Raw genomic sequence first — 21,762 nt, 5'->3', positions numbered from 1 at the left:
AACTTCCTATGACATCTTCAATCAACATATTTACCTGTTACCTATATTTACCTTTTATATTAACTGTGGTAGTTAATTTTAGTTGTCAATGTGACTGGACTGAGGGATACTTAGAGAACAAGTAAAACATATTCTCATTATTTGATTGGTAATGAAGATGTTTTCGGAGAAGTTTGCAGTGTGAGTCTGAGTGCACTAAGTGAAAGAGATCCACCCTCAATGCAGACAAGCAACATCCATTTGGTGGGAGGCCTGGACAGAACACAGATAGAGAAAAGTCAGACTGGCCTTCCTTCTGGAGCTAAGATACAAACACTCTCCTGCATTCGCCCTTGGAAATCAGAGCTCCAGGATGTCTAGGCTTTGGAGTCCGGGACTTATGCTAGCAGGTACTTGGGTTTGCAAGCATTTGGGTTTGGAATGAGTCACGCTACCAGCATTTCAAAGTTTCCATACCGCAGACACCTCCATAAGCACATGTGAGCCAATTGCTCTCGTAAATCCCCTCTCATATCTATCTACCTACCTACCTTCTTTCTGTCTATCATCTATCGGTCTTCTATAAATCATCTATCATCTGTCTACCTGTCAGTCAGTCAGTCAGTCAGTCAGTCAGTCTGTCTATCTATCTATCTATTTATCTATCTACCTACCTACCTTCTTTCTGTCTATCATCTATCGGTCTTCTATCAATCATCTATCATCTATCATCTGTCTACCTGTCAGTCAGTCAGTCAGTCTGTCTGTCTGTCTATCTATCTATTTATCTATCTACCTACCTACCTACCTATCATCGATCTACATGTGTCTGTCTGTCTGTCTGTCTGTCTGTCTGTCTATATCTGTCTATCTCCTCTAGATTCTGTGTCTCTAAAGAAGTCGAATACAGTGTTTATGCACCGTCGGCCTTTGTTCAAAGTTTTCAGTCTTATATTGTTTTAGGGCACAGAGTCATTAAATAAGAGACAGGATAAAGGTGTCTTCCAGTCAAATAAAAAAATGTAAAAAACATGTCTGTCAGTTTAAGATTTTCAAGAAGAGAACCAACACAATTCACAGAAAGAGCTGTTGATTGTTTACAGATGCTCAGCTCTAGTAAACATAATGATAACATCCGAGCCCCAGACCTCTATTATTTTGGCATCACTAGCAAAGCTGATTTGACTGCCCTAAGAATACTGTACAGTTCTGAGGGGAAATTATCACTTTGTCATAAATTCGAGGTTATTCATGATTTCAACAAATGTGTCTGTATTAAAAAAAAAAGTTACTTTTTCTAAATTGACTTCCACTGATATCAAAAATTCATTTCTGACTATCTTTTTTTTCTGAGATGGAGTCTCACTCTGTTGTCCAGGCTGGAGTGCAGTGGCACTATCTCGGCTCACTGCAACCTCTGCCTCCCGGGTTCAAGAGGTTCTTCTGCCTCCGCCTCCCTAGTAGCTGGGACTTCAGGCACCTGCCACCATGCCTGGCCAATTTTTGTATTTGTAATAGAGACGGGGCTTCACCATGTTAGCCAGGATGGCCTCAATCTCATGATCTGCCCGCCTCAGCTTCCCAAAGTTCTGGAATTACGGGTGTGAGCCACCACACGCAGGCCATGTTACTACATATGGTGGAAAGTAACGGTCAAATTCTGTCTACTTTCTCATACAAAGAAATTATCTGTGGCATAACTATAACCTAGAAAAGAAGGCAATTTACTTCATTTAGTATTCTATTAAAATAAAAAAAACCCTCTATCATTAGAAAACACTAACATTTGCTGCCTTATCTACTGTCATTCCAATACCTTTCTTTTTAGATTTTTATATTTCACATAAGACTACCTCAGGTTGCTGTGAATTCCTATGATTTCAGAAAAATAGCTCAGATTTTGATACAGCAAATGCAGACAGTAGATCATTTATCATATTTTTAAAATTAGCTCTCACCTATCATAATGTGGGTGTTAAAAAAGAAATACAACAATTATTTGAATATGCATACCTATATTTTACTGTTTAAATATATTAAAAAGTATGCACATATATATATATATATAAAGTAATTATATCATTTTATATATAGAAATTAAGTCAATTTTATCACAAATCCATTTGGGAGGTTTTTAATAGCATGTCCGGCATGACAAAATGTATACAATTTTTCTTAGATTATAACTTTACCAAAGGGTAAATATAAACAAAATACTATTCAATTATATAAGGGGAAAATCAGAGAGAAACTTTTTAAAACATTGAACAAACTGTATGTAATGCATTGTATAAGATAGCAAATTTCTAATCTCTCCTTCTGGACAAGGTGCTATATTGTGGAGAATGACATTTAACTATAACTTTTAGAGTATATGGTGAAAAAGTAAAATCAGGCATGTTAATGAAATAGGTTGTTAAATAAAACTTTTCTTCTTTAAACCTTTGAAGCACTAACGCTGGGGATAAGAGTTGCCAACCACTGCATCCTGCATTCCAGATGATCGATTCAGGACTTGTAAATTGGGTTTCACAAATCTATTTCTGTCAGTGGTAGCCTGTCACTTAAGATGTGTAAGATAAGTAGGGGACCAAAATAATAAATCTTTCATAGATAATTCCTTTAAAGCAAGTTGTTCGAATTCTGTTTCCCCACAGTGGGTGTTCTTTCTGCCTAACTCCGGCTGACTGATGGTCAGTAGACTTCCAAAGAATCACTTGGGGAACTTAGCACGTCTCTGGAGCTGAGTGTGCACCGAGTTTTATGCCATCTCTCATTAAAAAAAAAAAAGTTATACCCAGGCTGGCTGGATATAAGTGCTTCTATTAACAAACAGGAAGAGACAGTTTTAGCACATGGACAACTATTTCCAATGTCTTATAGAAAAAATGAATTTTCCCCATGTTCCAAAGCAAAAAATAGATAACTGACCTTAAATCAACATGAAAGGACGCTACTCATAAAGCAGCAGGCCCTGAGAATGTGGCCCTCACAGAGATGGACGTTCTGAAGCAAAGTTCCTGGGGAGTTGATCTCTGAAATCAAAAAAATTCAAGCTGGGGACTCCACCTTGGGAGTTTTCTGAAGACTCTGAGTTTCTTCTACCCTGAGGAAGCCCAGCATTTGCCCTGCAGAATATACAAAAGCAGATTATAAAGACTATGTGACCTGTGAGAATGTGTCCTCCAATCTCTATTATCCCCTCTTTAATTGCCCCCACCCAAGATTCCCGGCTAAGTGAAGGAGGAAGCATAGCTACAAAGTCAGTGGAAATTGACCACAGCCCTTTCTCACTGTAGGTTTCTGCTCCCCGATTGGACCTAGCTACAGGACAATAATGTTTAAATTGGGTAAAGGCTTAAAATGTGTTGATATTTATAATAGCTCTATTCTCAATAGCCTCACACTGGAAGCAACCCAAATGTCCTCCAACAGCTGAATGGCTAAACCAACTGGTAGGTACATCTATGCCATGGAATACTACTCCACAACAAAAAGAATGGTGATTGATACACACAACAACTTGGACAGGTCTCAAGGGCACTATGCTGAATGAAATAAAAGTCAGTCTCAAAAGTCTATATGCTATATGGACCTATCTACATGAAATTCTTGAAATTATAAAATAATAGAAATAAAGAATAGATTCGTAGTTGTGAGGGGCTAAGGAGGTGGTAGACATGGGAGAGGAGTAGGCGTGGCTCTAACAGGGCAGGTGACATCCTTAAAAATATCATGGAAAGCACTTCCATCTAATGTCACCTAAGAACAAGTTTCCTAACCTTTAATAATCTACCAATAACACTTAGGATGGAAATGTTTTTTAGTTTGGCAACATAAATGTTGATGTCCTGGTTGTCACATGAAACTGTAGTTCTAAAAGATTACTACCATTAGAAAAAACTCAGCAGGAGATGCAGAGAATCTCAACTATTTCTGACAACACCTTGTGAATTTAAAGTTACCTGAAAGTTTAATTAAAAATGTTTTTCTGGGCTGGGTGAGATGGCTTTCCTGTAATCCTGGCACTTTGGAAGGCTGAGGCAGGAGGATCCTTTGAGTCCAAAAATTCAAGATCAGACCAGCCTGGGCAACATAGTGAGACCCCATCTTCAGGAAAACAAGAGAAAGAGAGAGACCCCTGAGCCAAATAAGCCTCTTAAAATTGTGTTTCTGTTTTATCGAGATTTATAGTATAATATATTTTCTACATACATTGCCCCCACTCCCTGCAGCCTCACCCAGTATCAAAATTTCAAACCAGAGTGATACACTTGTTACAACTGATAAACCTACAGTGACATGCAGTAACATCCAAAGTTCATAGTTGACATTAGGGCTCACTTTTGTTGCACAGACATGCAATGATATATATTCATTATTCTGGTGTCAGAGTAGCACAGTCCCCCTTTATTCACACAAGAGGCATTCTAAGATCCCCAGTGAATGTTTGAAACCACAGATATGTGTACTGTGTATAAATCCATGTATACTGTGTTTTATTCTGCACATATATATCCATGACAAAGTTTGCTTTATAAAGTCACAGTGCTGTTGTGCTTTGGGGCCATTATTAAGTAAAATAGGGTTACTTGAACACAAACATGGTGATACCATGACGGTCCATCTGATAACTGTAGTAGGCTATGAAGTTAGGCTATGAAGACACACAGGCCAGCAGCATACACAGTGTGGGTACCCTGGACAAAGGGAGGACATGAGATTTTATCATGCTTCTCTGAATGATATGCCATTTAAAATTCATGAATTGCTTATTACTGGAATTTTCTTTTAATAATTTTGGACTGTAGTTGATCATGAGTATCTGAAACAGTAGAAACTAAAATCACATTTAAAGAGGAACTACTGTAATTTCATTGCCCTAACGATCCTCTATGCCTATTCATCCCTAGTCCTGGCAAACGCTGATCTTTTTATTCTCCCTATAGTTTTACTTTTTAAGAATGTCATACAGTTGAAATCATACAGTAAGTAGTTTATTCAGACGGACTTCTTTCCCTGAATAATAGCTTCTAGGTTTTCTTCATGTCTTTCGTGGTTTGGTAGCTCATTCGTTTTTAGTGCAGAATAATATTTCATGGTCCAGACATACCAGAGTTTATTCATCCTTTCACTTATCAAGGAACCGCCTCTGTAATTTGACAACTCTGAATGAAGCTGCTAAAAACAGATTTTTGTGTAGACATGAGATTTCCATTTACTTGAGTAAATACCAAGGATTACAACTTGTGCATTGTATGATAGAGTATGTTTAATTTTGTAAGAAACTTGCAGCTGTCTCCCAAAGAGAGTACCATTTTGCATTCCCACCAGCAGTAAGTAAGAGCTCCTGTTGCTTCATGTCCTTGTCAGCATTTGGTGGTGTCAGTAAGGCTTGAATTTTTATTCAGCTGAATTTGAATTCTTAATCCTTGAAAAATAAGAATGCTCTTTAATACTAAACTTCATAAGAAAACTTGTGGCATGTTCCAAAATGTCAAAGAAAGGCAGGAAAGTAAGACCCAGTGAACAGCAAAAATAAAATGTGTTCATGGATTATGCTTTTATTTTCCTACTTGTTCATTTTTAAGACCAGCCCATCAAATATCTCTAGGAAGTACCTGTAAGACACCAGAAACATGTCTGGGTTCAGGTTGCTATGCGGAGGACGATGAGACAGAAAAAAGTTTAGTTGCAGAAGATGACCATTATGGACCGCAAAAGGAATTGATGGGTAAAAGATGAAATAAGTGTCCGCATCGAGTTTGAATATCCAGGAAATATTTTTTTTTTTTTTGAGACAGTGTCTCACTCTGTCACCCAGGCTGGAGTGCAGTGGAGCAAGCTCGGCCTCCCATGCTCAGCTAATCCTTTCACCTCAATCTCTGGAATAGCTGGGACTATGCGTGCAAGCCACCATCCCCAGCTATTTTTCTTTTTAATTTGTAGAGACTGAGTTTCACCATGTAGCCTAGGCTGGTTTCAAACTCCTGAGCGCAAGTGATCCACTCTCCTCAGCCTCCAGTTTTTAAAAGAATTATTGTACTCTCTAGAAAGCATTGTGATCATATTTTAACCGACAAACTACAAACAGGAAGAGAAACTTTCAACGAGGCAACTGAGGTACTTCTTGAAACCAAGAAAAATACCAGTAACAAACAAATCATGACTGCCAATTTAGGTACCTTTCCTTAAAATGTCATGAAGGAATTTTTTTTGTGATTCGTTTAAAAGAGTAGCAAAAGAATAAATAATGACATCCTCCCTGAAGAGATATGTTGGAATTCATTACACCTGCATTACCAAGTAGCATATACATAACACAAAGTACAATGGAAAGAGTATACTTTATTACCACTTTCCCCTAAGGTTTTGATGAAGTTGTTAGTGGATTCGCTGGAGAGCTAGTCATAGGTGATTGTGCTGCTTTTCAGTAGTAAGACTTTGGTCCTGAGACCTAAGGGTCTAAGTCCCTGCTATTCCAATTGAAGCTCGTGATTTTTTTGTACCAAAGCTAGGACTATTTGTTTAAGTGTTACAGTTATCTTTACAGAATATCACCTACCTTTATATAGCTCTAAATATTTTCTAATAAGCAGGCTTCTCTTCTGTGTTTATTAACTCTCTTGCTCTTTTTAAAATATCATAACTTGTCCTCTTTGGACTTGGAACATTCTTGTTAGCACAGAAACCTACTTTCTTATCTCATATCTAAATAATTTTCAATTTATCTCAAATTACCCTTCAGCCATTGTTTCTTTTTTCTCCTGTCCTTCAAAGCAAGTGACTCTAATGAATTTAGCATAGCTTCAGTCTCCATTTTTTTCTGCTAATCTTTCTCCATCTCATTCCAGTTTGGCTTCAGTGCTCATAACTCTGCAAATCAAACCACCACCATTTTATGTTCCAAATGCAGCATTCTGCTATTTTGTCCTTACCGTAGATCTCAGCGGCCGTTAACAAAGTTAACTCTGTCTTCTTTCTTAAAGCCTTTTCATGTCTTCTTTTCATTATGGTTCTGTTCTTTTCTGCCTTGTTCTGTGTCTTTTGCTGGCTCATCCTCCACTTGCTAACAAATGGTGGAATAGCCCAAGCTCATTCCTCAGCCATCATTTTCTTTTCTGTATCTATTATCTTCTCTACTTTCTAGAAAATGGAGTCCAGTCCCATAGCTTTTGATTCCAGGTATCTAGTGTTACATCCCACACGGGTGTCTTCAAACCTGACCTCCCCTCAGAGCTCTATAGTTTATGTTCATCAGCCTATTGCAGGTCTTCTATTACATGTTTAAAGAGCAATAAAATGTACCATGTCTAAAACAAAATATTCATGCCCCTCAAACCTGCTTCAAAACCTGTTTCTCTCCCAAGACTTCAGATCTCAACACACGATGCTATTTATTTGCTTAAGTTAAAATCTAGATAGCTGTGTTTAAAATATTTTCCAAGTTTATAATAGAGTTTGTTTTTTAATATCTATAGCATCTATTCACTAAAGGCCAGTAATTACAGACACTGAGAAAAAATGTTTTTGCTTTTTACATTGATAGATTTTGCTGCATGATATGCTTATTTACATATGAATTACAGTCATTTTCCTAGATTATTTTTAGAAAATTTAGCCTTTATATAGAATGATCTTAAGAGTTTTTGATTCTAGAAAATTTACAAGAGCTTTTTATTGCTGTTACTGGGATTTTTTAAAAACTTGTTTATATCTTTTCCATACATATAACACAATTGTATTATATCATTTTTATTCAATCAGATATATCATTGTGTTAAAAAATACGTTGACATGTTTTCAGTTTTTAATAATGCATTAACTGGTATGTAAGATTTTCACTAATTTTTTTGAGTTGAACTATTACTAGCTAGGCATTATTATTTTTCAGTTTTCCTAAAAACATGATCTGTCTTTTAAAGGCAAAGGTAATAGCATTTTTCTAACATTATTTTGTTGTTATTTTATTACTTTCTTATTTAATTACCACATTTTGATGTGTTTCAGTGGAGCTCCTGATCAAGGCCCTTGCTGTTATCTCCCTTTTTCAACACAGAATCATGTGCTAATGCATTTTCCCCGTGTCTTTAGACTCAAGTTGATGACTCACTGCCAGCTTACACAAGTCTAATTAGAACAAAGGGTGGACTTGCTGCTGAATTCTTTCTTGGTTGGACAGCTAATTTCTATTGCTTAGCTAATATTTTTTCCTCCTGACCAGATATAATTCTACACAATTGAATAATACTCTAATAAATATTTTAGTTTATGAAAACAAACTTATTAGAACCAAGACATTGTTACAAAAAAGAGTGATGAATCGAAGGACATTTCCTTTGTTGTATTAAAGAGGTTTTAATTGGTATTCAGGCAGAAGAAAGCAATTGAAATTCTGAGAGTGCTTTCTTTTTAATAATGAAGAGTAAAGCCACAGGCAGTGCTTTAAAACACACACATAAATGATAGGAAAATTTAACAGCTTGTTGTGCCAAATGCAATCCCTTGGACTGATGTTCTAGGTGACGGCTGTAGAAAGAATCAGGCCTCATTAAAAACTGCAGGTAGAGGACGTGTATTTATAAGCTGTTATGAGGGTGTTGGCACAAATAAAAACTCAAATTAACTGCTTCCAAATTGAAAAAAAATAAGTAAAATAAACATGCTTACTGTGTTGCTATTGATATCATTAAAATATTTCAAAATAAATTGTATTTGTATTAGTCTGTTGTCACACTGCTATAAAGAACCCCCTGAGAGTGGGTAATTTATAAAGGAAAGAAGTTTAATTGACTTATAGTTCCACATGGCTGGGAAGGCCTCAGAAAACTTAAAGTCATAGAAGAAGGGGAGGCAAACAGGTCCTTCTTCACATGGCAGCAGGAAAAAGGAGGGCAGAGGTAAGTGGGGAAAAGCCCCTTTTAAAACCATCAGATCCCTTATGTTCCTTGTAAGTTGTATTCCTAGGTATTTTTTTCTCTTTGTAGCAATTGTGAATGGCAGTTCGTTCTTGATTTGGCTCTCTTTAAGTCTGTTATTGGTGTAGAGGAATGCTTGTGATTTTTGCACATTGATTTTATATCCTGAGACTTTGCTGAAGTTGCTTATCAGTTTCAGGAGTTTTTGGGCTGAGACGATGGGGTCTTCTAGGTATACAATCATCTCGTCTGCAAATAGAGACAATTTGGCTTCCTCCTTTCCTATTTGAATACCCTTTATTTCTTTTTCTTGCCTGATTGCTCTGGCTAGAACTTCCAGTACTATATTGAATAGGAGTGGTGAAAGAGGGCATCCTTGTCTAGTGCCGGATTTCAAAGGGAATGCTTCCAGTTTTTGCCCATTCAGTATGATATTGGCTGTTGGTTTGTCATAAATAGCTTTTATTACTTTGAGATACGTTCCATCGATACCGAGTTTATTGAGGGTTTTTAGCATAAAGGGCTGTTGAATTTTGTCAAATGCCTTCTCTGCGTCAATTGAGATAATCATGTGGTTTTTGTTTTTGGTTCTGTTTATGTGGTGAATTACGTTTATAGACTTGCATATGTTGAACCAGCCTTGCATCCCCGGGATGAATCCTACTTGATCATGTAACTACCTATGTAACTATTTTGCACGTTCTTCACATGTACCCCAAAACCTAAAATGCAATAAAAAAGAAAAACCAAAAAACAAAAAAAACCCACTAGATCTCGTGAGAACCCATTCCTATCATAAGAACAGCACAGAAGAACTGTATTCTTTTCATGATCTAATCACCCATGAGCCTTCTCCCACAACACATGGGGATTGTGGGCACTACAATTCAAAATGAGATTTGGATAGGGACACAGACAAACTGTATCACTATTTAGTTACATGATTCTTTACAATGAATATGTATATACAGAAATTATATTCTATTCCATTTCAACACATCAAACAAGTTTAATTGCCCCAACCACCTAACCCTCTGTCAAATTTATATGTAATATGAAATTATATATTAATGTGTAAATGGTTGGTTGATATCAGAGCTGATTAATTGCATGCAGTCCGACAGAAAAATAAAAACATGCACAAATAAGGGAAAAACATAAAATTTAAAAAGAAAGGATATTGAGAAGGCTAAACAAAAAGGTTAAGAAAAGGAATAAAAAGTCATACTTGAAAATGAATAACAAATACTGGAGCCTTTCTAGTCACAAAATCATACATGAGCTGAACTTTGCAAAAATATATGTGTAATGAGTAGCATCTAATCAAGTTCACTGAAATTGTCTCATCTCTTACAGTGAAGTTAGACAACCATTTTGAAAATTCTTATAACTTTCTAGGAAGTAGTAAGTATCCTAGTAGTATAATTTAAGTTAAAGGGGCTTTCTTTGAACAAGACTATTCTGGGGAAAATAGACACAAATCTATTTTCCTCTTTGGACAGTATTTTCTTCTGTTTCTCACTTTTAGGTTCCACCCACTCTCCTTCACCTCCTACTCAACATGTTCACATTTGTCCTCCCTCCTTCTCCACTTCTGGTTTGGGCTTGCCTCCAACCAATACCTAAAACTATCCAGGTTCTTTAAAACACTAGTTTAGATTTCCAAAGGATAAATGTATATAATTATCTTTACATTCTTTTTTGGTGTATAAGATATACTGAAAATAATGCTTCCTTAGTCCTAATCTGTATTAATTAATCCATTGTTAATTTGTTCAATTCCAATTAATTCTACATAGTATTGTATATATAAAAATATCCTGAATATTATTTACAGCAAATGATTGTCTACTTTTACTGAAAACCTGAAAAGAAAGGTAATGGTTTCTGGACTTAAAAACCAAAATATATTGGTTTGTTTATGTCATTTGAGATGACACTGAGTTTTGAAATTTTGAAATATCTGGGCATTCATTGAAAAAGTGTTCTCAAAAATTATGCTGTCATTTTTTGACAGCATAGAAAAAGAATGATCCAATATAACATTTTTTCTTCTTTAGAACGGGATCCCAGAAGCAAACTGTATTTTATATTATTCACTCAAATATCCATTTATCCATTTAGCAATAATTTATGATATTCTATGAGACTGACATATCGCTAAAAGTTGTATAGGAAGGACATGCAAAAGAAAATAAATCACTCTTTATATTTAAAGAATTATCAACCTTACAGAAAAGTTTTAAGATTATACAATACCCATATAGCATTTGGTTAATTTCAAGCTGCTTTCTTGTTTCACTCTCTCTCTTTTTCTCTCACTCTGATCTTTCTAACAGGATACAATGATCAAAGTTTATCTGTTGCATTTGGTTATTTAATCTGTTGTTCATCCATCTAAAACAGTTCCCCAACATGCCATTTTTCAAATGCCCAAATTCATTTTCTTACAGAGTATTTCAGTTCTGGATTTGTCTGACAGTTTCCTCAGCAGGTTGGCCAAAGTAATACAAAAGCAATGGTGTTTCTCTCTCTCTCTCTCTCTCTCTCTCTCTCTGTGTGTGTGTGTGTGTGTGTGTGTGTGTGTGTGTGTGATTCCTATTTGTATTTCAGTTTAGTCAACGTCTATGAACGTGTCTTCAAATTCACGACCTCTTTTCCTTTTGCAAGGCCTTTGATGTGAGGGTTTGTGTTGGCCAGAGTTGTTCTGTGTTTACAAGTTTTTATAGCTGTGGTTCCTAAGAGGCCTCTATTCTCCTGGTTACACTTTGGGTTTTCAGTATTAGATAATTTTTCAAGACTTTGTCCCAGAGTCTAATCCCAGTTGTCCTGGAGGAGTCTTCCCGCTTTTCTTGTGGTCTTCACTTTGCACTGTTTACAACGATACGTATTTTGCAGTCCTCCCGGATGTGTTCCACCACTACTTCACGTGATGCTTATCGGTGTGGTAGTGGAGGGGTGGGGTTTGGATGCTCCCTGGTGATCTGATGGAGCCTTAGTTTTTGGCTGCTTGTGAGCCTGGATCTCGGGGCCTCGGCCTTCCCGGCATTTCCACGTCTCCTCCGGATGCAATGCTGGCCTGGTTCTTTTCCTGGAGGTGGAGATTGTGCTCCTTTCACAGAGCAGAGACCACGTTTGTTTGTTTACTTAAGTTTGCAGTTTTTCTTCATCAGATACAATGAATTCCTACTGGAGCTCATGAAGTACTTTTTAATTGTCCTTCTCCATTCGAATGATTTTGGAGGAATCACAGAGATAGGTCTGGGAGGATTTGGAGAGTGGCTACTGCCCCTTACACTCGGCTCGCACCTTGGGAAAGCATTCTCAGAAATCTGCGTCATGTTTCATGTAAGCACCGTGCAGAGGTCCTGAAGGAAACCCCTGACGACACTGTGAAAGCCCCTCCCCCGGTCCACAAACCCTGATGCTTCACACTCGTACACTAGCCTGTAATGTATCTTTGGCAATTCTTGTTGGCTTTTATAGCATTTCATGATGTATTTTCCAGGTAAGTAAATGCTCGGACCCTGTTACTACCCACAGTTAAAAGCATCACTCTATATTTTGGGAAGGCAGTTTTTCCTGTGACCTCAGTTCTCTGATGGGCTTAGGAAAAGTTGTTTTCATCAAGCCTGTAATCTCAGCACTTTGGGAGGCCGAGGCGGGTGGATCACGAGGTCAACAGATCGAGACCATCCAGGTCAACATGGTGAAACCCCGTCTCTACTAAAAATACAAAAAATTAGCTGGGCATGGTGGCGCGTGCCTGTAATCCCAGCTACTCGGGAGGCTGAGGTGGGAGAATTGCCTGAACCCAGGAGGCGGAGGCTGCAGTGAGCTGAGATCGCACCATTGCACTCCAGCCTGGGTAACAAGAGTGAAACTCCATCTCAAAAAAAAAAAAAAAAAAAGAAAACAAAAGCTGAAAACAACTTTTTTTTTTTAATTCTTATTTTTTTATTGCATTTTAGGTTTTGGGGTACATGTGCAGCATGCAATACAGTTGCATAGGTACACACATGGCAGTGTGTTTTGTTTGCTTTCACCCCTTCACCCACATTTGGCGTTTCTCCCCAGGCTATCTCTCCCTACCTCCCCCCCCCACTGGCCCTCCCCTGTCCCCACTAATAGACCCCAGTGTTTAGTACTCCCCTCTCTGTGTCCATGTGTTCTCATTTTTCTTCACCCACCTATGAGTGAGAATATGCGGTGTTTCATTTTCTGTTCTTGTGTCAGTTTGCTGAGGATGACGTTCTCCAGATTCATCCATGTCCCTACAAACGACACAAACTCATCATTTCTGATTGCTGCATAATATTCCATGGTGTATATGTGCCACATTTTCCCAATCCAGTCTATCATCAGTGGGCATTTGGGTTGATTCCAGGTCTTTGCTATTGTAAACAGTGCTGCAATGAACATTCGTGTGCATGTGTCCTTATAGTATAGGCTTTCTTTTGTTTTATAAATGGGAGTAGCACTCTTTCCCAGTTGATATATTCTAAGACAGAATTGATTTTTATAGCATCCTTGTCTTAATTATGATAGCATGAAACGTGCTCATCACAGCACCTGGCACATAGCAGGAGTCAATACTTACAAATTCCTTTCCTATTATTCTCGTCATTTTAAGCTATTATTTCTAGAAGCAAGAATACCTTTAACTAGGTGTTTCCTACGATAATAAAAATATCCTTCAGAAACTCGTTAGCTTGTAGCAGTAGAGGAGATGGAGTTTCCATGATTAAATATTTTGAAAAAAATTGATTAAGCAAATTAAATGGGATTCCTTAATGAAATAATTGTCAGAGGTGTTATGCATTATTTATTCCAGATAGCGGTGTCACATATATACACATTGGTTTCCTTACGATCAAACGTCCACTAATACTTCTTAAAAATACTATTCTCCTACAATCTATTATCAGTAACTTATATACATTAGTGAGATAAAAGTAATGAAATCTCTAAGATAAAATTTTGCTAAATGACATAAAGGAAACTATATTAAAGTACCAGGCACTAAAACTGTAATAAAACAAAGCAATTAGGAAATTGTAATGATTTTGAGAAGCATCACCCCTATGGGAACAGACATATAAAAGAGATTTCTTCCTGAAATTTCTAATACCCCAGTTTCCTTTAAAGAAATAAACAAAATTGTACACCACATAATAACCATATGAGATTAATAAGCAGAAGAATCCAGTGATTATAGTTAAGGAAAACTTTGTAACACATACACTCTAATTTCTTTTTGAACATTTTTTTTTCTTATTTTATGATTTAGTATTTGTATTTGATATGCAATACTTTGCTTTTGGCCCAAAATATTTTATCTGAAAGTCACTCTTTTTCTATTTCCACATTAAAACAAGGCTAAAGAATTCTATACCCATTTTGCCGTACACAATTGCATTTGAGAAAGAGTGAATGAATGTCACATAATATTGCCTGACATACAGCCTCTTTTTGGCCTTTATGCAAGCCTCATTATGAAGTCAAACAACCACGGCACTTGTATATTAGGGGTGCACAATGTGTGCTCTTTGTTACTTTATGAATATAGTTTATGACCTAACTTATGTCTCGGGAGGAGATGTTGAGCAAACTTATTCTAATATTCAATCAGTCTGAACCCTTTCCGGAATCACAGTTGTCTTTTCTCTGTCCTGAGATTTTCTGAATAAAATGCAAATAGAAGGAAAACATCAGTGTCATCTTCTCCGTAGTTGAAAGTGTCACTTCACCTCTAATCAGGGTGGTAGTCTCATGCAAAGTTTTAGTTCTGTCAACTAAATACAGTGAGAGCTGAAATCTCTAATGATAGAAAAGAAAGTCATTTCTAACATGTAGAGTTTTAAAAAATTAATTGGCTGAAAAACTTTGTAAGTTGTTACAGGTTTGGCAAAGAAATTCAATTTTAAATTGGGTTCAAATTAAATATGAATAACCATATTGCCATTGAATGTAAGTATAATTCCTATTACAAATATACATAAACTTCAATAGATAATTTATTTCATTAATGTTATTCAGCCTGCTCAATGTTAAAATTATGGAGATTCACTTAAAATGGTTCCTTATAATATGAAAAAATTTCAGAGAAGTAATATTTATTAGTGAACTCAATTCTGGAACTCCTTGGTTTTAGTAAAATCTTTATAATAAGAAGTATTGGTGGTATACCTCTTGGATAGAAATAGATTACGGTTTCAAACTTGCCAGTGAATTCTGAGTAAGACAAACTCTTTATGTTGTTATCCAGTTTGAAGGTAACTGACAGAACTGAGCCTCAATTTCTTCATCTTGCTGAGAGCATTAAGTGAGTACCTGTTTCAGTCAGCACAAGGATTTGCTGACTGCTTTATCCCAGGACCTGTTTATTCTGCTCTGAGTCATGATTTTTGTTTTTAATTATTGATAACTGAATATTTCAAGTCATCTCTCTTTCTCCCTTTCTTTAAGCTAGGTTCTCTGTCTGCACCCATTCTTTGTGAATAACTTCTTTCATCCTGCACTTGCAGGTTACATTTTTATTCATTAGCTAAATAAAACCACATTTCTCTCATCCAACTTGGCATCTGCCGTCCATCAATAGGGGTAGTTCTATAGTCACTGCTGACAGCATAGAGTGAACTCCTACTGCTGGGAAAATCTTCCTAAATCTCCACTGATTCAAGTTTTTTTCTCTGAAGAGTGCTTCAGAAGCCCTGGCTCTGTCCTACATCCATTCATCCAACCCCCATTTTCATCCCAATCTATTACAACCTGACTTCCATTTATACCAAAGTAATAAAATGCTAATGAATAACATTACATGTTTCTCATTCTACGTTCTCCTTATAGATTTTCTCATCCACATCCATGCTTTTGCAAAACACCTATAAGCAGATCTCAACAGAGCTATCCTGCAGAATCTAGAACATATAATCACACTTCATAGTTGACATTTTCACTTGGATGTTACTCAGGCATGTGGAAAAAGCTGAAATTTATGAAAGCAATCTTTTTTGTTAGCACCAGTATATTCTTTTTATATGTTAACCAAAATGCTAAAAATTATATTTTAAATGGGCAGTTTTCTCTCTCATCATCCTGAAGCTCAATAAAGTACAATATTGTAACCATTATCAAAGGTAGAGCAGCAATTATTTATTACTTCTTGCACATCTTCATGTCAAGTGGGTGGTTCTTCTTGTTTAGGGTTAATCCAAGCACTCATTTACGGGTATTTATGGTCAGTTCCTGTTTAGCATCTCTTAATTATTTGGAGTTGTGTCGATTGGGCTTGTTCTTAGGGTGGAGGCAGAAGAGAAAGAAGGAAGGAAAGGAGCACAGCTTCTTGAGGTCTGGTCTTAGAACCGTCATGGTGTTTTCTCCGTATTCTATTGGTCGAGCAGGTCAGAAAGCTAGCGCATACTCAAGCAGTGAAAAAGTAGAATCCACCTCTTGATGGGAGAAGCTGCAAAAATTATATGGAAAAGAATTCTGGATACGAAAAGGGGCATGATTGCAGACGTTTTTTTTTGCAAACAACCTATCATGACACAATTGACTAAATGCTTTTTTGTAACTTTCTTGGATTTAAAGGCTAATTCTTTTTTAAACTCTAAGGCTGTTTAGCAGGGTTAATGTTAATTTTCTCTCTTCATTAGTTGCGCTGTTTTTTTCTTTCTTTCTTTCTTTTTTTTTTTTCGAGTTCCATGTATTTCTCCTTTGTTCTCACACTACATTCTCCTCACAGGTTTTCTCATCCATATCCATGCTTTTGCAAAACACCTATAAGCAGGTAACAATCATGGCTGAAGGTGAAGTAGAAGTAAGGACCTTCTCCAGATGGTGCCAGGAGACAGAGGAGTGAAGAGCACAGTGTGAAGAACCCTTTCTAAACCATTAGATCTCATAAGAACTCACTCACTATCCTAAGAACAGCATGGGGTAAACTGTTCCCATGATCCAGTCACCTCCTGACAGGCTCCTCCCTGGACGGGCTCCTCCCATGGGGATTATGAAAATTATAATATGAGATGAGAATTGGGTGGGGACACAGAGCCAAACCATATCACCAATCTATCCAAACCATGAATCTACCACTATTACTTCCCATGTCTTGATACTTTTGATTTCCCCAATGTATCATTTCTAGCTGGTCTTGGACATCTACCTTTTACCCCCAGTTCCTATGCCACAGAGAGTTAGAGATTAAACATAAATCTTACTATCATACTCTGCTAAAATACTCTTCAGTGACTTGTCCTGAATCTCAGAATGAAAAAACAAGCAACCTAAAAACACCACCAAACTTGAGCAAGTTCTGTATGATCCGAGGACAATGTAAGCTTACAACTTCCTCCTGTATGGCATTTTTTCTTTTCTTATGCTTCAGTCACACGGATTATATTTCAGTTCCTGAAAAGAACTGTTATATTTTTTCAAAACTCTTTACATTTATTCATTGCTGCTTCATGCCTCACTTGCAAACCAGTTTAGGTACTTCCATTATCCCAGTTTCATTTCATTGCATGTATAATTCGCTTAAGTATCTCTTTTTTGTTCTTTTTAAATTCTGTGAGTTACTTGCTCATCTATTTCTCTTCAGTGTTTGTCATAATCCCTGAAATGCATGAGGTACTAAATTAACTTGATTGTTAACAAATACAGGTATTAGCAAATAACACCTTGAAATAATTATATGTATGATTTGCTAGATACCCCAGGAAAGCAAATTTTTATCAGTGTCCAGTTTCTCTATATTTCATAGACATAATTCCTAGAACATAATTTCTAACAGTGGCAGTCATGTTTAAATTTAACTTTGAGGACTTAAAATATGGAACACCCTACTTTCTGGTATGACGTTAAAAGGATTTGTATTTTTAATAGTCTTTATGCCTATTTTTATTTCAGAAAGCCTTTGGGTATGACTTTTTTATAGTTTTGGATGATCTCAATACTGTAAAATTTAATTTAATTTTACCTTCTGTTGAATTCTAAGTTTATGTTATGCAATAGAAATATCATTTGAGTGGTCAGGAATATTTTACCTGTTGCTTTTGAAATTACTGTAGGAAAAGTAAGGAATAAGGAATCTACATTCAAATTTTAGATACTTCAAGAAAATTTCGGAAGCTTGTTACCTTCAAATATTGTGCCAAGTATTTCAAAGTGGGTTCTGGATAATTTTAAGCGATGATGGTTTTAATCTGATGGAGTTACAGATATTTTCAGCTTTCTTTAGTCTCCTCATTTCTCTCTTTCTCTCTCTTTTCTTTACAATGAAAAGGACAAGCAACCTTCCTTAAGGCACCACTGCATTTTTTTTTTTTTGAGGCAGAGTTTCACTCTTGTTACCCAGACTGGAGTGCAATGGCGTGATCTCAGCTCACCTCAACCTCCGCCTTCTGGGTTCAAGCAATTCTCCTGCCTCAGCCTCCCGAGTAGCTGGGATTACAGGCACACGCCACCATGCCCAGCTAAATTTTTTTGTATTTTTAGTAGAGACGGGGTTTCACCTTGTTGACCAAGATGGTCTCGATCTCTTGACCTTGTGATCCACCCACCTCGGCCTCCCAAAGTGCTGGGATTATAGGCGTGAGCCACCACGCCTGGCCTAAAACAAGTTCTTAGAGTTTAACCAAGATGGACTTCTATGCATTTAAATGCCCAAGAAAATCAAAATTAAAAATGAGTAAATATATCATGTATGCTAAAAAAATAGAAGTTTGCTTTTATTTTTTAGATTAAAAATATATATGCATATAATTACCACAAAAAGTAATTAACATAAGTGTGATCAGATGGTGTTACATTTGCTTAAACATCTTGATATTTCTTTTGTTATCACTTTTAGAGTTTGGTATCTGTTAAAATTATATTCACGTATTTATAGTCATAACATTTGATGTGTGTAAGTATGAGCCATGTAAGTGTTTTCATTTGTGTATACAAATGTGATTGAGACAATTAAGGAAGGGATTGTAACATTATATTATTATGTTACAATCTTAACTTTATGTGACTTTTCAAAAAATTTAAATTATTTTCAATAACTAGATATTTGTTATCCCTTAAAATGTCAAAAGAAGTGCCAAAGATCTCAAGTATTTCAAAAATATGGTTTTAAAACAAATTTCTGAACGATAATTTTATCTTTTACATGTCAATATAGGTAAAATATGTAAAATTGTTTAGCACATCTCAGGTGACTTTTGGAAATAAGCTTTTAAAAAATAGTTGATGTGGGCTTTTTGCTCCTCTTTGTAAAAACTATTTTAAAATATAAATGAACTAAAAAGGTGTAAAGTAAAAAACAGATAAAATACCTAGACAAAAAATGAAAATCAGTAGTAAATTACACGATTAAAATTGAAGTTCAAGTTTATTAGCAACATGGAGAGGGTTGAATAGCAGCAGGACTCAGCACATTTTCCAAGATTTATAATTCATCAAACAGAGTCAACATAAAGTTATATGCGGAGCAGTGCTCAATATATTGGAATATGAACTAAGATTTTCTACATCAACTCTTCAAACAGTTTTTCATTAGTTGCATCTTAATGTAATTAATTTTTCACGAAACATAAATATAAATAACCCTACCCACATATATAAACACATATGTATACACATGCACATATATTTCTTATTTATTCTGAGTAGATTTGCAGTCCTTCTAGTCTATGTTTTAAAACACTGAATCACTTTTAAAAATATTATTTGACCTTTAAGTGGCCCAGTGTGGAAACTGCACACGAAAATTTTCATGATCATAAGTGAAGTTAGGGGAACTTACTGCTTTTCAATAGTTAATTTTTTTACTTGATAAAATGTGAGTAATACAGTTTCTTTGTGTGTAAAACTTAGTGAAGCTTTAAAAAGTATCCAGATTATCCTCACCTTTTCAAAACTTTGGTTTTATAAGCTTCACAAGAAATCGTAGGCCTTAGGTTAGCTAACAGCGTTAGATAGACTGGTTTCGCTCACCATTATCCTGCTGTTGCTTTAGTCTTGGAGTTTCTAGTGTATTCAATGAGATTTTTCAGTCATTTATTCCTTTTGTATAAAACTAGGCATTGCTGATATGCACGTAAACGAAGCACATAGTCTAGTGTTTAAAGCACTTACAGTCTAGTGTTTAAGACACAGTACTAGAACACAGTGGGAAGCAGGACGTTAAAATGTAAGTAATCACCGCTACGTTAAGGGATTGTCTAGTGCTCTGCACACACATAGGGGATTTGAGGGTTTGAAAAAGGCTGTCCAGAAGCAATAATATCCAAAATGGAAGCATAAGGATAAATTGAGGTTTTCTGACTTAAAAAGTGGCATATTTGGGGAGTTTTAGCAGAATGAGAGATGAGGAGAATAAGCCCAGAAAAGGAACTGACACGTTTCAAGAGCCTTATATAGAAATCACTTCTTCTTGTAGGAGGTCAAAGAAGCTTGATAAGTCTGAATCCCCCAAAACAGCCTTACTCCGTCACTCCTATATTGGTGAACTGCATCTTTGCATGTGAGAATGTGTGTGTGTGTGTGTGTGTATTTGTGTATGTGTGTGTGGACATGAAGCTTTCTTGAATTTTGTAAAGATAGGTGTTCTTCAAGAATGAGGATCATGATTTTCTATTATGTTATCGGTTCTGTTTGTGTGTAGCTTAATGACAGTCAATTTGATGCTTCTTGTGGTCATATGTACCTTCCTGAAAATCAAACTGCCACATTTACATTTCAACAGAAATGTGAAAATTGTGCCATTGAGTGTGTAGTGTATTTTCTGATGGGATCAAGTTACTGAATTATTTGTGATGCTGAACGGTTAGCCATAGCGTCCCACTAATAACGACTCACTATTCAAGATGCATGCCTGGAGCTTATTTTAAAAGCGGAAGCACTTTTGCTGCTCCACAACAGTCTGGCCTAGCAAGGCCAAGGAATGAGAGAGAGATGCTGTCTTCAGTGCCTTTCTCCGTTTTGACCTAGAATGGAGTATGGAGAATATCTTGAGATAAATGAGAATGGATTTCAGAAATTTCATAGTCATCAGAAATTGGTAGCTATTTTTAATATTTGTCTTTAAATTTGCCAGTACTTTTATTTTTCTTGAATTTAGAAATCTAAGAGTTATTTCAGTAATTTGGTGTTCTTACTCCAGAATAAGGAGTAAGAACTGAACTGGTCAAGTCAACCGGAAGTCTGGGGTTTTATTCCCGTGTTCCCTGTACTACATTATATTGACTGAAAAATTCAGAAAATTCTAAATTTTGTCACAGTCATTAGAAACTTCAAATGCTTTTACCTAGTACTTAAACACAGCTGCTATCATATTTAGACATGTTTTTTGCCATTTATTGGTATGACATTTTATTTTATTTTACTTTATTTTAGAGATGGGATCCTGTTTTGTCACCCAGGCTAGTGGCATGATCAGGGTTCATTACGGCCTCAACCTCCCAGGCGCAAATGATCTTTTCACCTCAGCCTCCTGAGTAGCTGAAACTGCAGGTACGAACCACCACACATAGTTAATTTGTTCTTTTGTGTTTTTAGTAGAGATGACGTCTCACTATGTTGCCGAAGCTAGTTTCAAATTCTTGAGCTCAAGCAATCCTCCAGCCTTGGCCCCCCAAAGTACTGTGATTACAGGCACGAGCTACCACTCCTGATCCAAACATCTTATTAAAGCGAAATTAAATGCACCATGAAAACTTTAATTTAAATCTTACTTTTATACTGTATTTAAATCCAAAAAGTGCTATACAGTACTACGTCTGTATCCACCAGAATGTTTACTATTTTGATTTTAATCACTAAAGCGAAGTTACTTTTAAGAGAAATATTCTTTTTGGGGAAAAAAGTCACGAAT

The 21,762-nt window shown here is 36.2% G+C and overlaps 1 long non-coding RNA gene across 2 annotated transcripts in view; it reads left to right on the top strand.

The window, feature by feature from the left end:
* The window catches only part of LOC108588964 (uncharacterized), a 380,118-nt gene that overhangs the window by 214,539 nt on the left and 143,817 nt on the right, over positions 1-21,762 (top strand). For both annotated transcript variants that reach the window (XR_008477613.2, XR_004736371.3), the window contains exon 4: positions 21,285-21,401. This is a non-coding gene — a long non-coding RNA (uncharacterized LOC108588964). The remainder of the gene's footprint in view (positions 1-21,284; positions 21,402-21,762) is intronic.

Source organism: Callithrix jacchus, chromosome 18, assembly GCF_049354715.1.
Source record: "Callithrix jacchus isolate 240 chromosome 18, calJac240_pri, whole genome shotgun sequence".
Classification (NCBI taxonomy): Eukaryota; Metazoa; Chordata; class Mammalia; order Primates; family Cebidae; genus Callithrix; species Callithrix jacchus.
This window is presented reverse-complemented; position numbering and strand designations above follow the sequence as displayed.